The sequence below is a fragment of the Emydura macquarii genome, unplaced genomic scaffold, assembly GCF_026122565.2.
Source record: "Emydura macquarii macquarii isolate MOO-44397 ecotype Brisbane River unplaced genomic scaffold, CSIRO-AGI_Emac_v2 contig_1876, whole genome shotgun sequence".
Lineage (NCBI taxonomy): Eukaryota > Metazoa > Chordata > Testudines > Chelidae > Emydura > Emydura macquarii.
In genome coordinates this window covers 8,343,063-8,368,631 of record NW_027132013.1, presented here as the reverse complement: position 1 = coordinate 8,368,631, position 25,569 = coordinate 8,343,063, and the positions used below count along the sequence as shown (strand labels likewise).

Genomic DNA, 25,569 nt, shown 5'->3' with positions numbered 1-25,569 from the left:
TTTACTGATCACAAGCAGAGAAAAGGGAGGGGGGGGGAAGGAGAGAGAATCGAAGACGGGGTAAGGGACGAGTGTAGGCACAAAGACTGACCCTTGGACCTTTGGAAACCCTGAGGTGCCATTGCAAAGGTGGGGGGGGGCAGAGAGAGAGAGCAAAGCTACTCTCAGCAGCAGCTGACTGGAACTGGCTAGATATAAATACACACACACACACACACACACACACACAGGAGATTTCGAGCTGAAGCTGATGGCAGGGAGGAAAGGCTTCTGCTGTGCATTTCTGGGATAAGGAATGAAAGAAGCGACTGCTCCTGGGAATGTGTCATCTTGGAGGGGAGGGGGAAGGAAAGGGGAAGGTAACTGGAATGTGGAAGAAGATGGGAGCCTAAGCCACTGCTGTGCAGACGGGGATACCAACTTGTAGATCTGAAACATACCGGGCTGATCTTGGAAATGAGATCGGAGCGGCGATTGCAGTAGATAGGGGGAGGAAAAGGGAGGCAGAGATTGGAGGGCTCTCTCTGTATGTGTTTCTCTCTCTCCAAAGAAGGAATAGAAGAAGTTTATCCGTCTCGGAACTGCTGGATCTTTATTGCTGCTGGACAAAAGATGGAGAGGAAGCCGAAATGAAAAGCAAGGGGACCCTGTTCTTGTGAAATTCCCAGTTAGGAGGACAAATCACGCATCCCCAGGGAGCTTTTGTGCCCCATCGGGGGAGTTTTAACGTCAGGAGTTTTTGAGAAGTGGGGGCAAAGAGAAGAGGGAGTGTCAAAAACACCCACCCCACGTGTGTAAAAAAAAAAAATGAAATAAGGGCTGGATCTATTCTTGACAGCTGGTGGGAACCTTGACTTTTCCTCCACTCCCCCCACCCCATTTCCATTGAATGTGAGATTATGAAAATGCAGAGGAGTTGGAGGGAAAGCAAAAGGATATAACGTGGAGTTTGAAGAGAGATGTGATGATGCTGTTGATGGCTGGCTTCTTGCTGAAATCAAAAATCCAATTGCGCACTGGGTTGTGATTGGAAATCTAATCAGATCTTTGGAGGGGGAGAGAGAGAGAGAGAGAGAGAAAGAAAGTTTATTGTTTTAACAAAAAATTCTAAATGTAAGAGGAGACTCTGGTGAAGGTGTGTGTGTGGGAAAATAGGGAAACCAGAAGAATGGGAAACCCCGATCTAACGTGGAAACACATGGATTGGATAATTGATAGTGCAGCAAAGAAGGGGGAAGAAGAAAATTGCCTGGGAAGACCTGGATCTTAACAGTCACAACAAAAATGCGTTAAAGGCAAACAGTCTCAGTTCAGATAGAGGGTTGTTTAAAAAGAAACCCCTCTTTATCCTCCAAAGAAAACAATAAGTAGTTGGCAATGGAGAACAGAGGAGCCAGAAAGGCAGAAACCCTCAGAGAAAGGAAACTAGGCAAAGGATCCAGATTGGAATGAAAAGTTTCAGAAAGGAGAAGGACCGTTCTTGCTCTGAGGGGTTTTTAAATGCTTAGGTTTTTTTTAAAAAAAAAAATCCCCCAAAGAAGACAGGAATTTAATGATACACCTACGACAATTTTAAGCAGAAAAGTTAAGAGCGACGGGAAAAAAAGGGTGGGGGTGGACAAGAAGAATCGGTTGAGGGAGGAAAAAATCAGCAGGTTGGGTTGGATTGGAGCCTGTGTGGACTGAAATTGATGGAAAATTGCAGTTGGATATTTTATTTTTAATTTAATTCCTTATTATTATTATTTTTTTAATTTTGGCTCTGCTGCTGAAATGAAATAGTTTGCCACCCCTTCCCCTCTTCCCTTAAACGCTCGGATTTCCATCTGGATAGTCTTCTGTGCAATCTGAAAATACAGTGAGTGCCTTTGATCTTTTATTACTCTTATTTCGTGGGAAAGAAAGCAAGCCCCGCCGCTGATGTTTGTCCTCCCTTTAAAAAAAAAAAAGAATCTGGATGAATTATAAGTACTGATTTTGTGTGTGTGTGTGGGGGGGGGGGGGGGATGTAACTAACCCTTTAACCATCATAGATCGAATGCTATGGTTAGTCAAATCCAAGCCCCGACAGGATGCTGCAGATGCCTGCGTGCCTGGGTCTGCGGCGTTTGGAAATGTTCACTGGCCAAAAAAAAACCCACCTCTCCTAAGAAAGCCCCTGCAGTGTGTGGTGTGGTGCTGCTTGGTTGCCCAAACTGTACAACCTCGGCAAGTTGCACGGCAGCCGGAGGAGTTTGATGCTCAACGATTCCCCCTCCCCCCCCCCCCCCAAACCACCTTTTTAACCATTGGAAATCGAAGCGATCCAATTTAGTTTTTATTATGCGATCTGACATTGCAGATCAACACGGTGTATTATCCTGGAAATATGATAACAAGGCAGGCAGGTGAAGGATGGCTTTTGGCTGGGGGCAGAAAGGAGACGGTGCGGAGGCAGTATGGAGAGAAACGTTCCATTTTGCACCGAGTGAATAAGGATGGTTAAAAGCAGCGAGAGGGGATGGATATTCCCTATTGAAGGAGAGTTTAGAAAACTGCTACACTTGCCACCGATGTACTCCAGATCTCGTAGGCAATTTGCTGTGGTTTGGTGGTAAGTCCGCCTGGCTCCCAGAGGACTTTCATAGCAGTTGTAGCTTTGCTGTCGATAAAGAGAGAGTATTCTGTGGCATTAGGAGTTAACTTAAAAAAAGAAGAAGAAAAAAAGACTCCCTGTCTCTGAGGGGGTTTCCCTGATTAGGAGTAATGGGCAGATAATGGGCCAAGTCTGTATCAAGTAATTATGTCTGTCCTTGTCTACAGAAATGGGGGATGGAGGAGGAGGAGAGAAAGGTGGGCTCATGGTGTTTGAAATAACTGGGGTCCCTGTGTGCTAGTGGGGGATAGTGCCACTTTCCTCCTCTCTTTTCTGCTGGCAGAACTGCTTGCTTATTAGATATTCTTCTTCCCTCCCCCCAACCCTGGCCTCCATGTGCAGAGGCTCAGACTGAAAAGCTTTACTGTAGTAGACTGGAATTTGGTGAACAAGGAAGTCGAGGGGGACCCCAAACACATAAATAAATGGTCTATTGGGCAGAGAGTGGCTATTTTTTGCCAGGCAATGTGCAGAATTAGCATCACCACTGATTTTCTACCCCCTACCAATCTCACAGGAGAAGGGGTGAAGAGCTTGGTATAGTGTGATCTTGATTGGCATTCCTCTCTCTTTCTTTCTCCTGCTGACGTTCTTTCCCAGGCTTTCTGTATCAGAAGGCACAAGCAGAACAAGAGCTGTAACTTCTTGGAATAAAACAAACATTTAAAAAACAAAATGAACAAACAAAAAAACCTTGCCCTATTTATTTGATAGAAACCTTCTTGAGCTTATTGATCTAATGTAAATAAGAGCTTTTGCCTTTTAAAAATAGCCCATATTTCTGCTCAGAGGTCATGTCCCTTAAGCGTTGGCTACTTGAAATGAAAGATGGGGGGGGGGGGAGGGGAATCCTGATTCCAAGGAAGTCCATGGGGATTTTTGTTTTGCCATGGGCACAGAATCAGGGACTTTATTGTGCTGGGCTTAAAACAAGAAGCAAATTGGCACAATTAAAAAAAAAAACAAAAAAACCCTTACAACCACATCTATTCTTACCCTGCTCGTAAGTCCTCAACTAAGTGTGTTTAGTGTGGAATACTTCCAGTCTCCTTTCGTTTCCTCTGGGGGCTTGGAGTGGGCAATAAATTTGTCAATCTGTGAGAACAGTTGCATTGCTTTTCTCGACCCCCTGTGGGGTCCTGCATATCTTATCATAATTCTCGGCCCTGTTGGGGCTAGTAGACTTACATACCCAGTTGCAGTAATAGAGCAGTTAAATGTATGTTAAACTACTACTTAATAATTATTGAAAGAGAGAGAAACTGGCTGGGGGGGGGGGGGGGGTGTGTGTGTGGAATCTTCAAGCTTTTCACTACATTGTTGTGAAGTGAGTCCATAAACAGAAAACCTGTAGGTAAAGCCAGTTTAGTCTTTGACAATAGGATGCCTGATTCATTTTGTATAGTAAATTCCAGGAGGGTTTTCTTTATGCGCTGAAGAAGTACTGGGAAAAATGTAGACATAAATCTGGGCTGCAATAGGCAAAGCTTGTCAACATTAGAAATCTGGAGATGCGTCTCAGCTTCTAAAGATGCAATAGTTGCACACTTCCATGAATCACTCACTTGGCAAAGTAGCCAAAGACACATGGAGCAGCCTGAAGTTTAACTCTTTCAGTGATGTGTAATGCACGGGAGTCTAGCATTCAAATTATTTGCTCTCGGATGTCTTGATCTCAAGGTGTTGGGCAAAACTATGAGAGACAGTCTTAGAAAACAAAATGAAATGAAAAGTGATGATTTCATAGTAACCTGATAGAAATAAAAGCTGGTTAAATTTGCTATTTCCATCTCTCATGTCAGAATACAGGTATATCATTCAGCAGTATATGATAAGCAGACTGCCTTCATTTTCAGGGTAGGGGGTAAATCATTCTTTGCTTACTACAGGCAGGTAGGAAGCTGGTGTGAATAGTATGTGTGAATAGAAAGTACAGTTATGTCTATAGTAACATGTCTAATGCCAATTCAGAAGAAACTAGAATACTGTGTTGTAATTGTTCCTCTGAGGGACAAAGATCACTTAATCTACAAATGCAACCTTTCTTGGTAATCTGTGGTTGTGATACAAAAATGATTGCTGATGTAAAACCGGGGCAGTCCACATCTTTTCAAACTTAGGAAATCTCTTTTGCTGATATTTAGTAGGCACAGATTGGTTTTCTTGCTGAAAGTAGCTTTTGGATCACGGTGTCTGGCATTGTAATCTTGGTGGTAATGGTCAATGGAAAAGGAGATTTGTGAAGAAACAGAATGACAAAATAATTATGTGCGATAAACATGGAGATTTATAAATGTATTGTTTTTAATTTTAATGTAAACTAAAGGCTGTGGAGGAGATTCTCAAAATATAAAGGTAGCTTCGTTAAAGAAAGAGCTTAAGATAAGGTGTCAGTGTCTTTAAAAATTAATTATATTGCACATGCTTAGACAGTGTCATCCTTGCAATCAATAGCAGTATGAAAATGGAGACGGTCCATATAGTCTATAGCAACTATAGTCTATAGTTAGGTATGTGGGATTTCAGGAGGTTAAAGACAGTGGCTTGGTTTCATTAAGTTTTGTTTCCCTTTATTTAAACTGTAAAGTGAATTTGATGCTGGTGAAAAGCACCAATTTGACAGCCTTGGATCATGCTGAAGTCCCTAGTATATTCTTGGGGGTGGATTAAGGGAAGAGTACGTCGCAACTAACTGCAGTGTAAACTTCACTCCCAAAATGTGTTTCCACCTTGGCCTGGACAGATCCCTTGACCTCTCTGCTGAGATTTCCAACAAAGGGGCCAATTAGCAACAACTGCAATATAGAAACCTGTCCGCAGATAAAAGGAATTGAGATTTACCAACTCATTTCTAGAGCATCCCAGTAGCTGTCAAGCAGTGGTGACTTTAGATCACTGCCTACCTAGGGACTGATCCTGCATATCCTTACTCATGCCTGCACCCTCAGGGAAGTGGACAAACCCTGCTTCTTTAACCAGGACTTGATCCTTGAGATTTCCTATGTGATTAAGGCTTTACAAAGAATAGGTCCTAAAGTTGGAACTAAGCAACCTTGTACAATTCTGTTCACACAGACACCCATACACCCAACCATTCTCCAATATCAGTATCATGGAGTAAAGGACAGGAAAGTAGCTTTCTTTTGCCTTTGCTGGTAAATTTTCATGAGAGTTCTGCAAGGTTGCCTTTATCCCCTGACCAAAAAAGGAAGGGCTCCATATTTTACTGTACATCTCCAAAGCCATTCGTTCCCTCTCTCCTTCAGAATGTTTCGGTGTCTATTGTATCCCCCTTCCCCTTTTGATTGCAGATGTACAATCTGTGATATGTCTAGATCAATTAAAACAAAGTGATCCTGGCAGGGAGCAGGAATATTCTTATATCCATTAGAGAGAGAGGCCAAAGTTAGGCATGCATACACAAAATACACACAAAAAGAGGGAGTGAAGATTTACATTTGGTATCCAAGGAAGCAAAAGCAGAATCCTGCAGGGTTTTCTGTTCATTGTTTAAATGTTGCCATAGCAATATCTTGGGGCACAAGTTACATGTTTTTCACTTCTCTAGTTGAGTTTTTCTTCTCTCCCTTTTAATCTACTTAACAACAAATATTTCCATTGAACTTGGCACAACAATAGGCAAAAGAATGAGATGGCCTCATTGTCTATCTGTGGCCGTCTGCGATTCTACCCCTAGGTCTGTTAATGTACAGGAGACCTAATTAAGATAGAACTGTAGGATGGAAGTGGAGTGTGAGTTTGCTTCTTGTTATAAGGGCGCCGAGCATATTACAATATTTTGTGTAGTGGTGATATGTTAATTGGATAGCTGCAGGCAAGTGAAGTGTAGCAGTCGCTGACAATTAGAAAGAACAATAAACTTGCTAGGACTCAATCCATTCCTCTAATCACTAGGCGGATTAAAATGCATTGCAGGCATACACTAGAGTTTCTGTACATTTGAATGCGCACACAATTCTATGAGCTCTGTAAATTCTGTTTTCATAAAGCAAGGACCGGATTTATCTTGCTATCTGCGAAAGAGAGAGAGAGGCAGCATGGATCCCTGAGCAAAATCTCCCTTTTCGTTTGCTGCAGAGCATTTGCTGCCATGCAGGAGTATGTGTGCAAGGTACCAATGAAATCAGTGCATTTTTTTAACATAACAATAATGTTATCCCCATGTCTAATTAGTTAAAACCAGATCAAGAGAATCACTGCAAAAGAAGGGAAAGGCTTTTGTCTTGAAAGACAGCGGAGATTCAGAGCATTGAAGAAGCCCTTTGTGTGGAAGGATCTCCCTTGGGTTATTTTTTGCAGCAGAGGGATCCATGCAGCTTGGTGCAACCAAATAACTCACAGAAGCAAGGATATGTTTTCCTGTAACACTTGTGTGGCCAATTTAATGTGAAATTGACTTCTGGGGAGCCTCAATAGTTAGCTCTTTTTCATTGCTATATAATTAAGAATGAATCTCAGATGCTTTGGAGGTCAGTCTCAATCCTGAGAGCTTAGTATTGCATTTTTAAAAAGGTATTTCGTGTAGTTCAGATCTGCTCATTTAGCGCTGGTGAAAAGGAAAATGTAGTCATCTACAAAGAAAGTACAGCACTCAAACTGCCTATCCGAATGCCTCCATCATAACTCTAGGGTCAGGTTCACCTTTAGAGCTGAGACAGGGACTACATCTGTCTCCATAACTCGAGCAATCCTTGGCATCACAGACATGGCCAATAAAGGTTGCCAGTTTTGATTTGGACTAAGGTAATCAATTCCTTTCATATACCTAGGCAGCCATCAGATAGTTAAACACGTTCCGACACTGCTGATTTGAACAAAATTTGAACTAGTGACTTAGAGATGAAAGTTGCAACATCCATAATCAGTTCCTAGAGCCATGGAGTCGTATGTGTTTTGATCTATAACATCATTTATTGTTGGTAAGAGGGAAACTGAAAAGGTGGGATGTTTATACAGTGCTATTAACGCTAATAAAGTAATTAATGAAATAATTAAATTAAATTAAATTAAACTAATTAAATAATTAAATAAAATGATTGTTTTGATTTTACTTATTTGCCATTTATCTGTTCTGTCTCTGATGCACTATAGTGTCAAGGTGCTGGCTAGCCCTTTGTGCTGTAATGCCTCAGAGCAACCACATAGTTTCATTTCATTTATGTATTTGTTCCTGTCTTTCCTCATCCTGTAGTGTCAAAATCTGGACTCAGTTCTGCTCCCTCTGATCTCAATGAGAGTTTTCTCAATGACTTCCAGAAGAGTAGGATTGATCATCTAGTGTAGTTTTTGATTATTTGTCTCCGTCCTTCCCCTCCCCAGTGAAGTGTGAAACCTGTTTAAATTTTCAAATCAATAACAGGATAAAAATTTGCACTTATATAAAAACAAAAGTATGATCAGAATTATATTCTGAATCAAAACAGTTTGAAAGTCCACTTCCTCATCCATCTTATTTGCCAAGCGTTCCGTATTTCCTTTGCCACTCTTGATGTCATCCTAAGCACTTAGGAAGGGGAAGGAACATTTCTCTCTCTTCACTGTTCTGGGTGTTAGTGACAAGCGCTATTTCACCAAATCTTCATCTGTTGCTAGAGAAGCACAAGCCCAGTGAATGTGAAAGATAGAAACATTTTCAGCTCTTTTGTTTACAACATGTCAATCCTTCATACTTTGAGGCTGAGATTCTCAAAGGAGCCTAAATTAGATGCCCATGCCTATATCTTCAAAGACTACTTGCACTGAACATTCTGTTACTGACGTAACCTAGTTATTTTATTTAAAGCTTTGTAATTCACCTTTGAATGACTACAGAGGAGATCTGGAAGGTGGAATAATGGTGCAGAGAAAAAGGGGTTAACTTAAAGATCTCTCTGTCTCATTGCATGAGGGTTTAACATGGGAAGTGAAGAAATATATTAAATTCTCTGACCTTCTTTGCCAAAGGGCATATACGTTATGTTAGGCTCTTTCCTAGCTGTTTGGTGTTACAAGACTTTGCTGTGACTGTAAAGTTGATTGTGAGCCCTTATTTGAGGGGCAGGTTCTTATACAAGGGATTATATATTTGTCCGGAGGCAAACTTTTATTTTCAATACATCCTTTGGAGTCCTGAGTTTCCTTTCAATTGGGACTCTTTAGTTCATAGCTTCCAAAGAAGTTTGATAGCCTCATTAGCCTTTCGGGCTGCTCACGTGTAGTGCTCAATCCTTTGAATCAAATGCAGGTAGAACTCTCTTTGAAGCCTACATGAGATTTGTCTGTACATGGCGTATGGAATTACAACAAGAATGGTTTTCTCTTTAGAGTTGGAAAAAGCTTGGAGAATCTCATCTTCAAATAGCATTCTTTTTGATATTTTTCCTTTTCTAATTTGAATCTCATGAAGGAGAAAACTGCTAACTAGATAGCTTTGGAGATTGGCATCTTCTATATGTTAGCTACAAAGCCCTGGAGAGAGTCTCATAGAGACAAACACACACACACACAAAATCACACAGAGAACAAGATGAGTTGCTCCTTCAACACCTGTCTGTAATATGTGGAAAGAAAAACTATTTTGTTATGGAGGGAGACTTATGCTGGAAGTCTCATGCAGCCAGCATTAAAACATTATTAGAGTTATTTATTTCTTTTTTTTAAGGTAATTTCTAAAACAGAAGATAAGGCACCCAACATGAGATCAACTTATTTTGGCCTTCATTATGATTGCTAAAGATGAATTCATCATTGGACTGGCATTTTATGGTTTCCTTGGGACCAGGGATCATGACCTGATTACATTCAAGATAGGCAAATAGTGGAAAGTCCCAGCCAATAATGTATATACTTGGTACTTTAAAGGAACTAATTTCCCAAAGATGAGACAAATCATGAGTTAAATTGATTGGGAGGATAAATTTATACAGAAAAAAAATGTGAATGAAAATTGTAAGTTCTTTGAGAAGAGAGTATTAGATAGCCAAAATCCCACAATTCCCCAGTCAAGAAAGAGGAAAATTTTGGCTAATATCCCATTCTGGTTCAGTGGCAAAGCAAAGGGAGAAAATGGAAATTAAAAAAAAAATTAACAAATGGGAAAAGAGACAATAGATAGAAACTGATGTACATTAGATGTTATGATATGCAGAAAATTGATAAGGGAAGTTAAAGACATCAAGAAAAAAATAATGACTGGCAGAGTTAAGGACAATAAACCAGATTTTTAAGTATATTAGGAATAAAAGAAATCCTAACAATGGTATAAGCCCATTACTTGATGTAGACTGTGAAACTGTTAATAACGATGCAGAAAAGGAACAAGTGTTCACTGAATATTTCTTTTCTCTATTTGGAAAGATGTAGGAAAATGTAATTGTGTCATATGAGGATGATGAAAAACTTTCTAGTCTATTGGTAACTGAGGATGATGTTAGACAACCATCTATTAGTATTAAACATATTTAAATCAGATGGCCCAGATAATTTGTACCTGAGAATCGTAAAGGAGTTGGCTGAGGAAGTATCTGGCCACTGATGTTAATTTTTAATAAATCATGGCATGCTGAGGAAATTTCAGAAGATTGGAATATGCCAATATTCAGAAAAGGCAAGCCAGATGACTATAAACTGGTTATCTTGACATCAATTCCAGTTAATTTAATCCATCAAATTAATAGAAAAATTGATATGGGATTAAATTTATGAAGAATTAAAGGTAATGCCAGTGAGCCAGTGATTTTATGGAAAATAGGTCATTTCAAACAAACCTGATTTAATTCTTTGATGAAATTAGAAGTTTGGTTGATAAAGGTAACTACTATGCAGATGTAATAGATTTAGGCATTTGAGTTAGTATTGTAGAATATTATAAATAAAAAATAGCACTATAAAATATCATTGGAGTACACATTACATGGATGAAGAAGTGGCTAACTATCAGATATCAAAGTAGTTGTGAATGAGGTATCGTCATATAGTTGCATTTCTAGAGAGATTCCACGGGGGTGGGTATTCAACACTTTCATCAATGATCTGAAAGTAAATATAATATCTCTGCTGATAAATTTTGTGAATGACACAAGTATTGACAGAGTAGGAAATAATGATGAGGACAGAGCAGTCATACAATGATCTAAATTGTTTAGTGACCTGGGCCCATTCAAACAAAATACTTTTTAAGACAGCCAAATTCAAACTTTTACATCTAGGAAAAAGGAATGTAGGCAATACCTATAGAAGGGGGACTGTATTGTGGAAAACTGTGACTCTGAAGAAGATTTACGGGACATAGTGGACCAGCAATTGCACATGAGCTCCCCTTGTGATGTTATAGCAAAAGAGAGCGAATATGATGCTTGTGTGTATATAGAAGGGGGTAAGGCGTAGGAGTTGGGAGGTTATTTTACCTCTGTACACAGCACTGGTGAGACAAATACCGGAATGCTGTGTCCAGATCTGTTGTCCATGAAAAAGGCTGTTGAAAAATTAGAGAGAGTGCAGAAAAGAGCCACAAAAGTTGTTAGAACTGGAAAAAATGCCTTACAGTGAGACATTTAAAGAGCTCAATCTGTGTAATTTGTCAAAAAGAAGATTGAAAGGTGACTTCATTACAGTATATAAGTACCTTCATGGGGAGAAAATGCCAGCTACTTAAGGGCTCTTCAATCTAGCAGAGAAAGGCATAACAAGAAACAATATCTGGAAGCTGAAGCCAGGCAAATTTAAAATAGGAACAGAACCAAATTTTGAAGTATCAAAATTCTACATGAAACAGAATTACCTTTCTCTACCCATCTCTGCTTATTTCATATAGATCACTAAACAATTAGGGACAATCTGCACGACAGTGTCTCCATCTTACTTCCCAGCCTTTAATAGAAATAGTTGATTAGTTTATGGGGCTTTTTGTTGTTTGCTCTTTTGCTTATGTTCATACATGTGGGAGTTTATATATGTGGAAGTTTTGTATTTGTATAAAGAAATTCCTGGGGGAAAACTCATTCAAAGACAGGAGTTTCATGTTTAGTGGTGAGCTCTGTGGTCATTCTTCCCTCTGGTAGGAATGAGGTCTATAGTCTGAGTCCAATTCCTGCATAAGTTCTGTCTCAAGATCTTCAAGGTCCACCTTTAGTGGTTGGCGTGTTCATTGTTCCAGTTGAACATCGTTACCATGGGAGGTCATGGGCACAGAGAGAGAAGTGATCTCTCAGGTTTCAAGGGCAATCCATAGGAGGTAATTCAGTCACTAATACTGTGGATTGTTAGCAGTTTCCATATCCTGAGACATCTAGTTTCTGTATCTACCTACTTTTTAAAAACACTTGCTAAATGTTCATGTCTAAGGAGATCCCGACCTAAAGTTTCCAATATGCTTGCTCTGCCTGTGATGCTGCAGCAGTACCAGCTTGCCATTGGGCCTCTGCCCTCCAAGTCCCCCTTGGGTACTCCCTCCGCAACACCTGATCTGGCTGCGTGACTTGCAGCTGGTCTGTCTCTGAACCTCACCCAGGAAACAACTGTACATGCTCATACTCCACACTCTTCATTTCCTCACTCTAGTGTCCTGCCCAGACACCAATGACAGGACCTCCTACCACCTGTGCAGGGTGAGGAGCCCTGGTGGACCAGTCTGTATTCTACCCTGGTCCCCCAGCCTGCTGGGAATATGGTTGGCAACAGCTTCACAGAGCCTTAAGCACAGGCTTGTACCTGGCACAGTTCATCCCCTTCCCTGACACTTGTCCCCACTGCAGTGTGAGGGAGATCCTGGCACACATCTGCTTCGAGTTGCTGCCTTTTTGGCAGCTTCTCCAGAACCTTCTCTTCATGTTCTGGCTGCACTTCTCCCCGCACCTGCTGCTGTTCGCACACTTCTCTGAAGTCATGAAGTCATGAGACCTCCTTGTCAACCTCCTGCTGGCATTAGCTAAGGTGGGCCATCCACCATACCAAGAGAAGGAAGCTGGACGGGGAGGTGCTGTGCTACTGTGAGGCCTATTTCTGCTCCTTCCAGAAGTCATGTCTCTGGGCAGAGTTCTTCTGGGCCACATCCACTGGCTCCCTGGATGCCTTTGAGGAGCAATGGATGCTGTCCACGGTTCTCTGCTTAGATCCCTGCTTTTGACCCTGTGACCCTCAATCCCATCCGTTTTCTCATTTGTTTTCCCTCAAAATTATTTGAGCTCCAAGTTCAATGGCTTCCTTTCTTAGACTGGGAGGGAGGGACCTTTAGATGTTAGTGGGCCTGTGCCTGCCCTTTTCCCCCAGACACTCAATAGGTACAGCAGTACCAGAGTGGAAGGAGGCATATTGTAAAGTGACAGGTGTTGCTTTACTTAAATATCACCTCCTTACTCACCACCCTCTACCCAAGCAGTATAAATCTACCTTAATTAATACATTAATGTAATTAAATATATAAATAAATAATATCCTCTTTGGGCACTAAATGTAATACGTCTGTGCCTAGGGTAGCCCATCTGAAAATACCAAAGTCAAGGCAGGCTGAAAAAGGAGAGCAGATTCTCCCAAAACTGGTGGGTGACACTAAAATTAGATTCACCAAGAAGTCACAAACAGTGTTCCTGATTCCCCACACTGGTTATCAAGAAGCTCAAAAAAAGAAATACACAGCTCCCTTTAACACATTTCAGTCTCTGGCTCCCAATCAGCAACTAGGTCTAGTAAAGAGAAAGTTATTTAAAACTCTATTCACTTTACCAAAATGTTCTCCTAATCCCCAAAGGGTCAGCCACAGCACTAGATCAATATGAGTTTGGATCTTACCCAAAATACCATGCTTCCAGCCAATCCTTTAGTAACTAAAACTAAAGGTTTATTAAAAAGGAAAGAATTTTCTTTTCAGGAAGCAGAGAGTGCCATGTGTCACAAGACACAAAAGCAGCAGTGGCTGCCCCAAACAAGCCAAATATGGCTGAATGTTCACTCCTGGTTCCTGTTGGGGGAGAAACCCTGAATAAACATGGCTGAATGTGCACTCCGAGTTCCTGTTGGAGGGGGAACCCTGAATAAACATGGCTGAATGTGCACTCCGAGTTCCTGTTGGGGGGGGGAACCCTGAACAAACATGGCTGAATGTGAACTTCTGGCTGGTTGGAGCTGGATCAGCCAGTCCAGAAACAGAAAATGGAAGTAGAGCAGGAAGCAGAGCCAGCAAACAAGCGGAGTGCGAGCCCAAAAACATGCAACATGCTCCTTAGGGGCGGAGGGCACAGATTGCCCTCAAAACACCAATTTTGCTTATGCTGAGCTAGGTTGGCAAATGGTAATTTTAGCTATAAAATTATAACACTACAAAATGTTTGATAGTTTCTGCCATGTGACCTGTACATCCTGTGTTTCAAACACAAGCTCTTAGCACATGGGCAGGGAAAAGCTCTTAGAGTTCCTGTCCACAGGTATGTCCCTACATGTCCTGATGACTCACAGGCACTGCCTCTGGATTGTCTCCCTGGACTCATTGTATAGTTGATAGCCCCCCAATGTTGACACTGATCTGCCTGGGAGGTGTAAGCCAGTAGCACAGCACAAGATACAAATATATCACACATATCCATAACTTACAGTACAAAGATGATAGAGACACATAAACAATATTATCATACTTAGTAAATCATACCTTTCCAATTACATGATATATCTTGTAAGAATCATTGCAATTTTATCATATTATTATTAAGTATTATTACAAATGGCCACTCATATTTCAGACAGCGTCACACTCTCCTCATTACTATTCTTCAGACAGTGAGTGAATAAGATAATGGGACGTATTCTTCTTGCAATTTGCCTTCATGAAATGCTATTAGGGGTTGCGGTGTCACTGCATCAAGAGGAGAAATGAGACCAAGGGCTTGTCTACATGGTGGGGTAATGCAATCTATGGGGGGTTTATTGCTAAAGCACACTAATATGCTACACATTAATTGGTTCAGGTGGACCCTGCTGATGTGACTAAAGGCTCCTTAGGACTCTTTAATGCAGTGCTATTTCAAACAGTATCACATTAAAAGTGCACCAGGGAATGTTTAATGTGCACCAGCTGTGTCTACATGGAACAGCTAATGTGCAACACAATAGTGAACTTCAGAGATCACACCTTTGTAGCATGCATTGCTGCTCTGTGTAGACAAGGGTCTACTAGACCTGATCTCCACTGTCTTCAATCATCATTTACAGCTGTACAAAGAGGATGTCAGATGCTACAAATCCAAGTAGTAGAATTTTTCAGTCACTTGGCACAGGTATGAATGACTATATGCAAAGTAGAGGAGAATCAAGTCCTTTGTAAAGAAATTAGATTAGGGACTGCTGGTCCTGGCAAAATCAGGAATATTTTAAAGTGCAACCATCTAGGTAGAGAAAAAGTCATGCCTCCAGCAAAGTTAATGTCTCACTGCAGCTTACCTATTTATTTTGCTGCCCTTGTAATTTGGTGGCCTTTAGAAATCATTTGTAATTGCATTTCATTTTGAATTTGGCATCATTTTCTTGATTATTTGTTTTTCTTTCACTCTCTCCAGTTCTTTCCTATGATTGCCCAGTATCATATGTGGATTTTTAAAAAAATATATTTTCTTTAGTGGTTTTGGAGGAACACATTCATATTTGCCTGGGGGAAGGATGGATCTAAAGCTTTTAATGGGGATTTTCATAGGTGCCTAAGAGAGTTAGGTGCGCAGATCTCATGGGCCTAACCCAAATCTATGGATGCCTATCTCCCTTAGGATCTTGGAAATCCTATTAGCTTCTGCATCTAGGATTTTTCTGATTCTCTTTTCATTCCCACACTCGAAGAATCCATTATCTACTTATAGTTTTCTTCGTGATTTCATAATATATTGCATATTCCTCTTCATATGCATCCATCATTTTATCATAGATACTTCAGGCTTTTTTCCACGTATTAGATTGTGATATATTAGGGGAATTAATTAATTGTGGCTGAACATTTTTTTCATGTTTCTATTAACTTGTTATTGTCAGTAATCATTTGAATGTCAAATAAATGAAGCCTTAATCTAGCAGTGGAGACTCGACCAAAATACTTTCCCTCCCTCCATATCTTCTTGCCTTCCCACACTAGATAGTTATCTCAAAACCATTCATCCATCTGGAGAGCAGCCAAATGACTGACACAGCTTCCAGTATGAATTTAGTTTATTGATTGGCAAAACTACCTTTGGTCATTCCACTCCTCAGACCCAGAGCCGAGTCCCTCCTGGATGATGAGTTGTCTGTGGTGTTCCATCTCTAGTTTCATAGCCAACACTGTAGAGTGACAAGTGTATGTTTTGTAAGGCAGGACTAATTTTAGGTTACAGATGTCCCAAAGAACTCTGGAGATCTGGTAGTATGGTTGCAGCTAGACTACTTACTCAGCCCTCCTATAGGATGGTCAGTGGATATTGACTATAAAGCCATCTGTTGAATCTTGTTTGCTCTTTTTGACTAATCTCATGATAATCAGAAGCAAAGGATATGTGCATTGCCATTTGTCACATTTGTTCTTACTTAGCTCTCAGTATTGCAAGCTGAACGAATGTGTTAGACAAGTGGTTCTCAACCAGGGGTACATCAACTCAGCTAGATATTTGCCTAGTTTTACACAGGCTATATAAAAAGCACTAACAAAGTCAGTACAAAGTAAAGTTTCATACAGACAATGACTTTTTTATACTGCTCTATATACTATACACTGAAATGTAAGTACAATATTTATATTCCAATTGATTTATTTTATAATTCTATTGTAAAAATGATAAACTAAGCAATTTTTCAATAATAGTGTCCTGTGAGACTTTTGTATAGGTATATCTGATTTTGTAAGCAAGTAGTTTTTAAGTGAGGTGAAACTTGGGGGCATACAAGTCAAATCAGACTCCTGAAAGGGGTACAGTAGTCTGGAAAGTTGAGAGCCACTGTGTTAGACTGCAGCACTCGCGGAGCCCCATCGACTTTGATGGGGCTCTGCAAAGGGTTAAAGATCTGCCATTGGCGATTACTTTGTAGGATCAGGACCCGAGGTAGCTCAGTTTCTGATGTTTTTTCAAATAAAGGACAGTAAGTGCTCTCGCTTTCCTGATGCATCTTAATGTATCTCTGAAATGATAAATGTCTATGAATGACCATGAACCACTGCAAACATGTATATAATCAATACACTATATAAAATATCTAGATAAGTTGTTCAATAAATATTGCAGGTTTTATTTTATTTTATTTTTTAAATCCTAAGTAAAAGTTATTTTTTCCTATTCTATTTCCTAACTAATAGTGGGGTGACTCACAACTGTCAAGTTAACACTTACTCATGTGTGTGCCATAGATTGTAAGATCGTCTATCAGTATATTTCTTAAGCACCATGGATAATGTAGGTGATGAGTAATAATAGTATCAAAATTCCTAAAAGAAAAAAAAAATCAAATATTCCATTATCCTGCTTCTCTAACAATAGGATCATTGTTGTTTTTGCTGCATGAGGTACACTAGGGAATAAATAAAACAGCAAAGAAGCTGCTCTTTTCCATATTGTCACAGCCCAAGGGGAGATGCTGGAAGAGGAATACAGATTTCCTTAAGTGTGCTTCTATTCTTTTTGAAGCTGCCTATCAAGAAAAGCTGGTGCACTATCCAGTAATCTGAAATGCATCAGTATTTGTCTTTTCAGACACAAAACATTTGGCTTCAGCTCAAGTTTATTAAGATGCCACTGTCTTCAACAGGAGAATACAGAGTTTGTTTCATAATGAGGTAAAGGAAAATATAAATATATTTATTTAACTGGATAAGCAGTATATATACATATCATTTTAAATAAAACCTTTTGGACGAGGATATAAACCATGTAGGAATTACATTAGCAACTGAATGAGTTTGAGAAAGCAGGCTGCCACTTCCCAAATACTGCATTTGTTTTCTGTAATGATCTATAATAAAGCAAAGAGATAAAAGAAATGCATGTAGCTGTTTTAATCAAGATAATATGCTCAGCAAACTTGGAACTAGCAATTCCTATATTCTAATCCTGGCTCTTCCACTGATTTGCTACTTGACCTTGGGCAATTCCTAGGCCCAGAATCTCAAGCCTATTTTTTCCTCTGTAAAATGGGGATAAATACTGTTTCTCTATTTCACAGGGCTGCTGTGATGATTAATTAGTTAATGTGAGTACATTCCTTTGAAAATATACAGCATAGTGCCATATGAACACTATCTATTGCTAGTTAGGAAGGATAGTCTTGATGCTAAGGCACAGAAGTTTCAGGAAAGTTTGGGCTCAGTTCCTGGCTCTGCTACAGACTGTGCCATGTGATCTTAGGGAAATCATGTAGGCCCAAATTTAATGACTAGTGATTCAGTTTTTAGCTGCCCAACCTGAAGCATCAGTCATAAAATGCTGAACACTTGCCATTTGAAAAACAGGATTTCTCTGTGTCTCAGTCCCCCATCTGTAAAATACAGATGATAATCCTTTGTCTGTATTAAATAGATTAAGGGCAGGGATAGGCTCTTTACTATGTGTATATACAGCACCTAACACAATGGGGCCATGATACTGCTTGGAATTTTTAGGTGCCACCGCTTCAGAAAGTTTGCCAACTTAGAATGTTTGATAGGATAAACTCAGGAATCAGGACACCATGACATTGCACTGTGAGCATATCATAACAATGACACCATGACTAGCAAGTCATTAGACCTTGTCTTGACAGATAGAGGAACTAATCATAGGACTAAAAACTAATGTAATTTAGGTACAAGTGATCACATTTATAATGTGCAAACAGAATAAAGTCCAGACCAGTGATATAGAAATTTAAAGGGGTAATTTCATAAAGCTGAAAACAATTATGAGCTAAATCATCTGGGAGGAAGAATTTAATCAGAAAAATATATGTAATCATTTGGAGTTGTTTAAGACCACTTTACTAGATGCCCAAAAAGCCGCAACCGAGGGGGGGAGGAGATATTGATTTAAAAAAAACAAAACAACTGATGTAGGGGCAAGTGAAGGCAGCTATAAAAAATAATATATAACAAATGAAGAAAGGGGAAGTGGATTGGATGAATATAAATCAGAAGCCAAGAACTGCAGAAAATTGTTAAGAGAAGCAAAGAGACACTAGCAGAAATGTATGGCCAGCAGAGTAAAGGACAATAAGTAGGAGTTTTAAAAAAGTATATTAGGAGCAAAAAGAATCCTAAAAATGGTATTGGTCCATTACTAGATGGAAATGTAGAATTTTCAATAATAATGCAGAAAAGGCCAGAAGTGTTCAATAAATATTTCTTTTCTGTATTTAAGGGAAAAAAATGTTGTAGTCAGATATATGATAATACTCTTTCCATTACATTAATATGCCAGAGGATGTCAAACAGCAGCTACTGCAGTCAGACATTTTTAAATCAGCAGGTCCAGACTACTTACATCCAAGAGTTTTAAAAGAGCTGGCTGAGGAGCTTAATTCATTAATATTGAATTTCAATAAGTCTTGGAACGCTGAGGAATTTCCATCAGACTGGAAGAAAACAAATGTTTTGTCAATATTTAAAAAGCTGAATGGGATGACCCGGGTAGCTATAGGTCTGTCAGTCTCACATCAGTCCCAGGCAAGATAATGGACTCAATTATTAAAGAATTAAAGAAGGGTGTCATTGGGCACTTCTCCCTGGCTCCAAAGCATGCACTGCCACACCCAGTCTTTTCAAGGAAGTCTAGTTCTTTAATCAGAGGCTATGAAACGAACAAAAAATAGTCACAATTTTTGGCCCCAGGCTTCAAGGCCACTCCTCCCAGGGGCAATCCAGCTTCTGGCAGCCTACCAAACTCAGTCAACTCTGCTCCCCTTCTGGAGCAGCAGTTTCAGTGCTGCTTCCCTGGCCCTTGCTCCAGGGACTCACCACAGGAGTTGGCTCCATTCAGCGTGGTTTTCCTTCACAGGGCTCAGCATGTCTCAGTCCTTCCCTCCCAACTGCCTACTAGTAGCCCTTTTATAGGCTAGGTGAAGCCCCAGCCCTTTTTGATTGGATTCATCTGCGCTGGTCCACAGGCCCTGGACTCAGTGTTTGGTTGATAAGGTAATAGTATTAATGTAATATACTTAGACTTCTGTGAGGAATTTTGTTTGGTACTTCAAGATATTTTGCTTAAAGAAAGCTAGAATGATATAAAATTAACATGGCACACCTTAAATGGATTAAAATCTGGCTCACTGATAGGTCTCAAATATAACTGTACATGGGGAATCATCACTGACAGGATCCTGCAGGAATCAGTAGTTCGCCCTAGGCTATTTAACATTTTTATTAATGACCTGGAAGAAAACTTAAAATCATCACTCATAAAGTTTGCAGATGAGACAAAAATTTGAGGCATGATAAATAATGAAGAGGACAGGGTTCAGAGCCATCTGGATTGGTTGGTAAAATAGAGGCAACCAACAAAGTGCATTTTAAAATGGCTAAATGCAAATGCATACACGTAGGAACAAAGAATGTCTCCCTCTCTTGGTCTGCAGAAGCAACTGGAGTCAACACTATTACTTAGTGTTGTGTATATTTGCAACTGTAATAATACTGGTTCACAGGGAGAGTGGAGAAATGAGCAAAAGGCATTTCTGCTGACTTTTTTCTGCTGAACAAACTAAAAGTTCTTGATGAAGGGTTAAAACTTGCAAAATATGGCCCTAATCCCAACAAATTTCCAAGCAGGTGGATTCCTGTGTTGGTATGGAACCTCATGGAAATCAATGGAACTCTTGGACTGGCCCAAAGCTCCACCCAGGTAGCTCAGCTTTGAATGGTTTCAATGGGACTATGTATGCAAGTAAAGTAATTCATATACCTAAATGTCTGCAGGATCAGAGCCTATGAACACAATGGGCTGGATATTTGGGAAGAGGAAAGCAGTGTGTATTTTTTGTTTAAAGCATCTACTGCACCTTTCCAATGTGCAAGGTGTTTCTCTTTGCTTTGTAAAGTGCTTTTAAAGGGAATCAGATAGTGCCTCTATGGAAAGGTAGCTCCACCGTAGGAAAACAGCAGGGAGGTATTCCTTTTTGATTTTTCTGCCAAAGCACCAGATTCCATAACCTCTTTGTGGGGGAGGGGAATAGGAGTCTCTACATTTTACTCAGCTTGTTCTCTCTGGCATTGTAAGCACTGGCTAATACTGTAGCTAGCTAGCTAGCTAGCTGTGGAAATGGTTATTCAAAGGAAATCTGTTTAAAAATGAATGAGGGTTTTTTTTCTTGCTTTGTTTTGTTTTTTCTTACTGTAGCACTTTGATTTATTTTCAGAAGAAGTTATGCATCAGTGATTTTGTTTTTCCTTCTTCAAATTATTTATTTTAAAGGGTAAATGAGAAATGGAAAATCATAGGTATCCATTATGCCGGAGGGCTCCGTGCTCAAGTGCTAATCACAGAGGATTAAGAGTCATGGGACTCCTGGGATTTTATTCCTAGTTTGGCCTGTGATTCATTGCATGGTCTTTAGGAAGTCATTTAACTGCACTATGCCTCACTTTACCTCTTTGTAATATGAAAATAATCATATTTATAAACCTTGGACCAGATCCTGCACACGTTGCACAACCAAAACTCCCCTTGACAACAATGGAAGTTTAAATTAATTTAAGAAGTGCAGGTGTTCGTGAAGGGTTGGGAATCTTAGTTAATTCATGATTATAAGGTATATTTGCAATTCTAGAATGACAGGACTTTAGAAGTGGAATTATTACATTTACTAACACCATGCATTATACACAACACTTGAACATGGAGTAACAGAGGCAAAACAGCATGCGTTTCTCTGCACTGAAACATTTTATTAGTTATACAGTTCTAGAAGCAGAGATCATTTTGTCAAAATCTTCCTTCGTATGCCTCCATTCTAGAGACTTATTTTTTTCTAGATCTGCCAGCATTTTCGTCCTACTTCTAAGCACTTCTCAATATTCAGCCTTTTAGCAAGTGGATTTTGTTTTCATGGCTTATTTTGCCTGAGGCATAAATAGAATTAAAAAAAAAATCTAGGTCACAAGCCCATGACTTCTTACTTATGAGAGTAAGTGCTTAAACACACAAGCATGGAGTCCTTACTTATGCACTTAGACCATTGGTTTCAACGGACCACGTAGGTGAACAAGAAGTGTTTGTATGCATTAAGAATTTGTAGGTTCAGGCCCTGCACTTTCCAGGCTGGATGTAATATTGATTTATTTTGTATTTATTTTGTACAATAGAATGATTAAAAAGACACTGCCTTAGCCCTTTTCATTGGACAATGTGGAATTTAATTTATATTCCTAAAGGCTGCAGTAGTTCCTCACACAAGTGGTCCTTACTCATATTAGTATTTGCTTTAATTATTTGTTTAAATGTGCTTATCTGGTGATCTAGTTATGTGTACATAGTGATTAAAAAATGCAACAATTTGGACTAATGCTCAAAAAAACAAAAATAAACTCAGTGAAAACCCATCAGCCTCATCAACATACACATACTCACCAACCACCTCTATTCAAATAGGCTTTTCAATGTGACCAATATGTCAATAGACTCAGACTCCAAGGTAAGAAGTAAAATCCATACTTGAGAGCATCTTACCATGAATACCCTGCCTCTAGCAACCTTGTGGTTGAACCAAGGAGGCTAGTGGTAGCTTGACCCCACAAATGATGTCAACTGCCATGGTATTGTGTAGGGAGAGATGTTTCATATTGAAGTCACTGGAGCTATACATATGAGTGAAGGCTACTATCATCATAAAGCTTTTCAGGATCAATTCCTAGGAGATTATATTACATTTCAATCAATGTTTTTGGTCCTGATCCTGCACTACTCATTTATCCAAATCACATGCCTAAAATCAATGCACTCAATAAAATGAAATTAAATGGGAATTTTGGGAAGGCAAGGAATGCATCACTGGGCCATAATGAGTACAAAATATCTAAGTAGCGTGTGCTGTTTTTGTTTCATTCTCTTTTACTTTACTGTGTCATCTGTGGACGTAACCTGTCAACACAATTAAGACACCTAAATCAATATTATCAGCTTGCTTACATTTGCTTGGTACATTCAGTACCTTTTAAGAAATTGTATTTAATATACAGTGTTGTCTTTTTGTTTGGGAAGGTCCTTTGAGTGGCTTTTAAGAATTGATTAATTGTTTATTCATCTCAGAATTATTCTGTAGTGTTGACTATTCCTGATGTTTGTCTCTTTGCATTACTTAATGCTGCTTTGAAAGTCTAGGGTGAAATTCACCCCAATTTAGAGGGCCAAATCAAGGTATCAGCATCACTTAAACTGCATTTATGCCCAGTGTTAAGGATTTAAGTGGTATGGAGGGTCCTCTGCAGTTAATGAACCAAATAATAAAGGACAAGTTGTCCACATACTATGAGTTCATCTGTTACATTCCAGGCAGAAGACAGTCACGGTGTTTTGCAGTCAGTTACTCCCACTGGGACATATTTATCTGATAAACGTGTGTGTGTGTGTGTGTGTGTGTGTGTGTGTGTGTGTTAATTTGTTAGACAAATAAATGTCTGTAGAATCTCCAGCTGATGGAGAGAACAAGATATTGGAAGGTTTTATGTAGCATATTTTATAAAATTCCTCAAATATGTGTCCCCAACTTTTTGCCATTTTACACACCCCCATTACCAGTGCAACTACCAGTCAGATTTAGAAGAATGGAATCATTTCAATTCCCTGGTGATATTATGTATTCAATGGTAGCCCAAGATGGCACTAGAGTTTTAGTTTTTTCTCCAAGTATGTGAAAATAATCATACTGCAATGCTATGAAATCAATGTCCTACTGCTTCTCCAAAAATCTGCTAATGGAAATAACATTATGAACTGGTGTCCCATTGACTTGTAACATTGTGGCCAAAACTGTCATTGTATTGCCTATTACTTCATATCTGGCAAGAGTCAGACTATGCCAGCAATATATACAATAGCTTTTCTAAATAGGGATGAAAACAGAATGTTCTTTGCAACAAGGGCTCCCAAGCAGTATTCAAACTAATGGAAAGTGGCTGCACTAATTAAATGAAACATTGCTGTATTTAAGCATGATTGGCAGAAACAACAAATAGTCTGCTACGTCTGTCTTCTGTAGATGAACGTGGGTTTATCTTTTGAGAGGAGAAAAAACATAGCATGGTGTTTGCGAACAAATCTTTAAAAGGTCAATGCCAAAATAAAAATCATACATTTTAAAAATGCCCTCAACTGTAGTACAGTCAACATCTGAAACATAATCTTTCACAGAAAAAAACCCACTTTGTTCAACATGGACAATAAAACTAGTCTGATCAGTTTGTCATTCTATCTAGTCCGTTTCACTTTCTGGTTTTGAAGCACTAAAATAAGGTTGTTACAGATTCATAACCTAGTATGAGGATGTTTAATTCCAGAAGAAAATACTGTCTTTGACATTTAAAAATACCATGAAAACCATGTTCATGGTAGGTTCAGATGAACACTTAAATATAAATAACAAATATTGCAGTTTTGGCATCATCTAGGTTGATTGTGTCCCTTTCAATTGCATTTCAGCTGTTGGTTATGATGGATTTAAAAGTCTGACCTCTAATGGCAGTAAACTAATCCTTATGTGTTTGAGAATAAGCAACTGACAAATTTGACTGAGTACATCACTTGTAAAATTGTGGTCCAGAAGTCTAGATTTTCATTTTAAATCTGTTTGGGTACAGTGTGTGTGGTTCTAGTCCTTTTCAATTGCAAAGGAAACCTTGAAAAATGCATCAATTGTAAACAATGTTTTCCAGAGTCTTCAGACAGCCTGAAAAATAGCTTTTGGAGGTGTGAGCTGTCCATTTCATTTCAGTGAGATATTGACTCTGAATGCTAATGATGACAATGAAAACAAATTACAGTTGACTCTATCATTTTGCTAATCATTTTGGCAGAAACATCCAGCTAATATCTAACCATTCCAAACCACCTCCCAGGACTTTTTCAAGTACCGAAAGCCCAGCCTAAAAACTTCCACATAGTTTGTTTATTATCCATACAGATACCTGTGGTATTAAGCACTGAAAATATGGGGATGGTGTAAAATAAGTGACATCAAATATTTTTTTAAACGGACACAGAACACTGATTGCCTTATTCGATTTCATACTTAATTGCTTTAAACAATTAACCTCTAGATTTTAATTTAAATTAAACCACAGAATTTCCAGTCTGCCATAGCAGAGCATCAAGAAACCCAGGAAATTGGCAGCAGAATTTAGATCCAGCTGGCCATGGAGCCTCAGTTTAATCAGTGGCTATGCTACAAGCAGCTGTAACTAAGATGGAAAGTTCAAGAGAGGAATGAGCATGCGCAAAGGGGAAGATGAATGAGAAATAGAAAAAAGGAGAAAAGAATTGAAATGGAGGAGAAATCTTTCCCTGCTGCTTGTTCTTTGTGGTGACGTAATTCACTACTCAGCAAGAATACAGCATTCAGAACTCTTTTCCTATGCTTTTGGGTCTCTATTATCCAAAGAGATGACTATATAGCTAATGCATGTATAGCTATATAGCTAATGCATGTGCTCTCTAGCAGGTCCCAGGACTTGGTTTCAGAAAGTCCCAGTAGGTTTTACCCTCTCAGATACAAAAATAGAGTTCAGTTATACCCAACAGCTATAGGTTAGAACTTAAATAAGGTTCATTGAGAATTTACGACATTTGAAAAATAACAAAGAGACTGGAAATTTCTCACTACATAAGTTGCAGGTTTTAAGGGGATGCAGAGAAACAATGTGATCAGGGAAATAAACAAGGAATTCTAGTTGAAAGGTAAAATGAATAAGGGGTCTAAGCTGTTCTATGTAATTATCAGCTTTCTGTGAGAGTATTTATGATGTATCAGAACAAGGT

At 39.2% G+C, this 25,569-nt stretch overlaps 1 protein-coding gene across 2 annotated transcripts in view; it reads left to right on the top strand.

Moving 5' to 3' along the window:
* Positions 1–64: 64 nt before the first annotated feature.
* Positions 65–25,569, top strand: part of LRRC4C (leucine rich repeat containing 4C) — a 118,734-nt gene continuing 93,229 nt past the window's right edge. Inside the window, exons 1-2 of one of the 2 annotated variants that reach the window (XM_067557581.1) lie at positions 65–129; positions 554–1,858. The gene's annotated coding sequence lies outside the window, so the exon portion shown is untranslated. Of the gene's footprint in view, positions 130–423; positions 1,859–25,569 lie in introns of those variants that run through there. The other variant, XM_067557580.1, reaches the window with a different exon arrangement.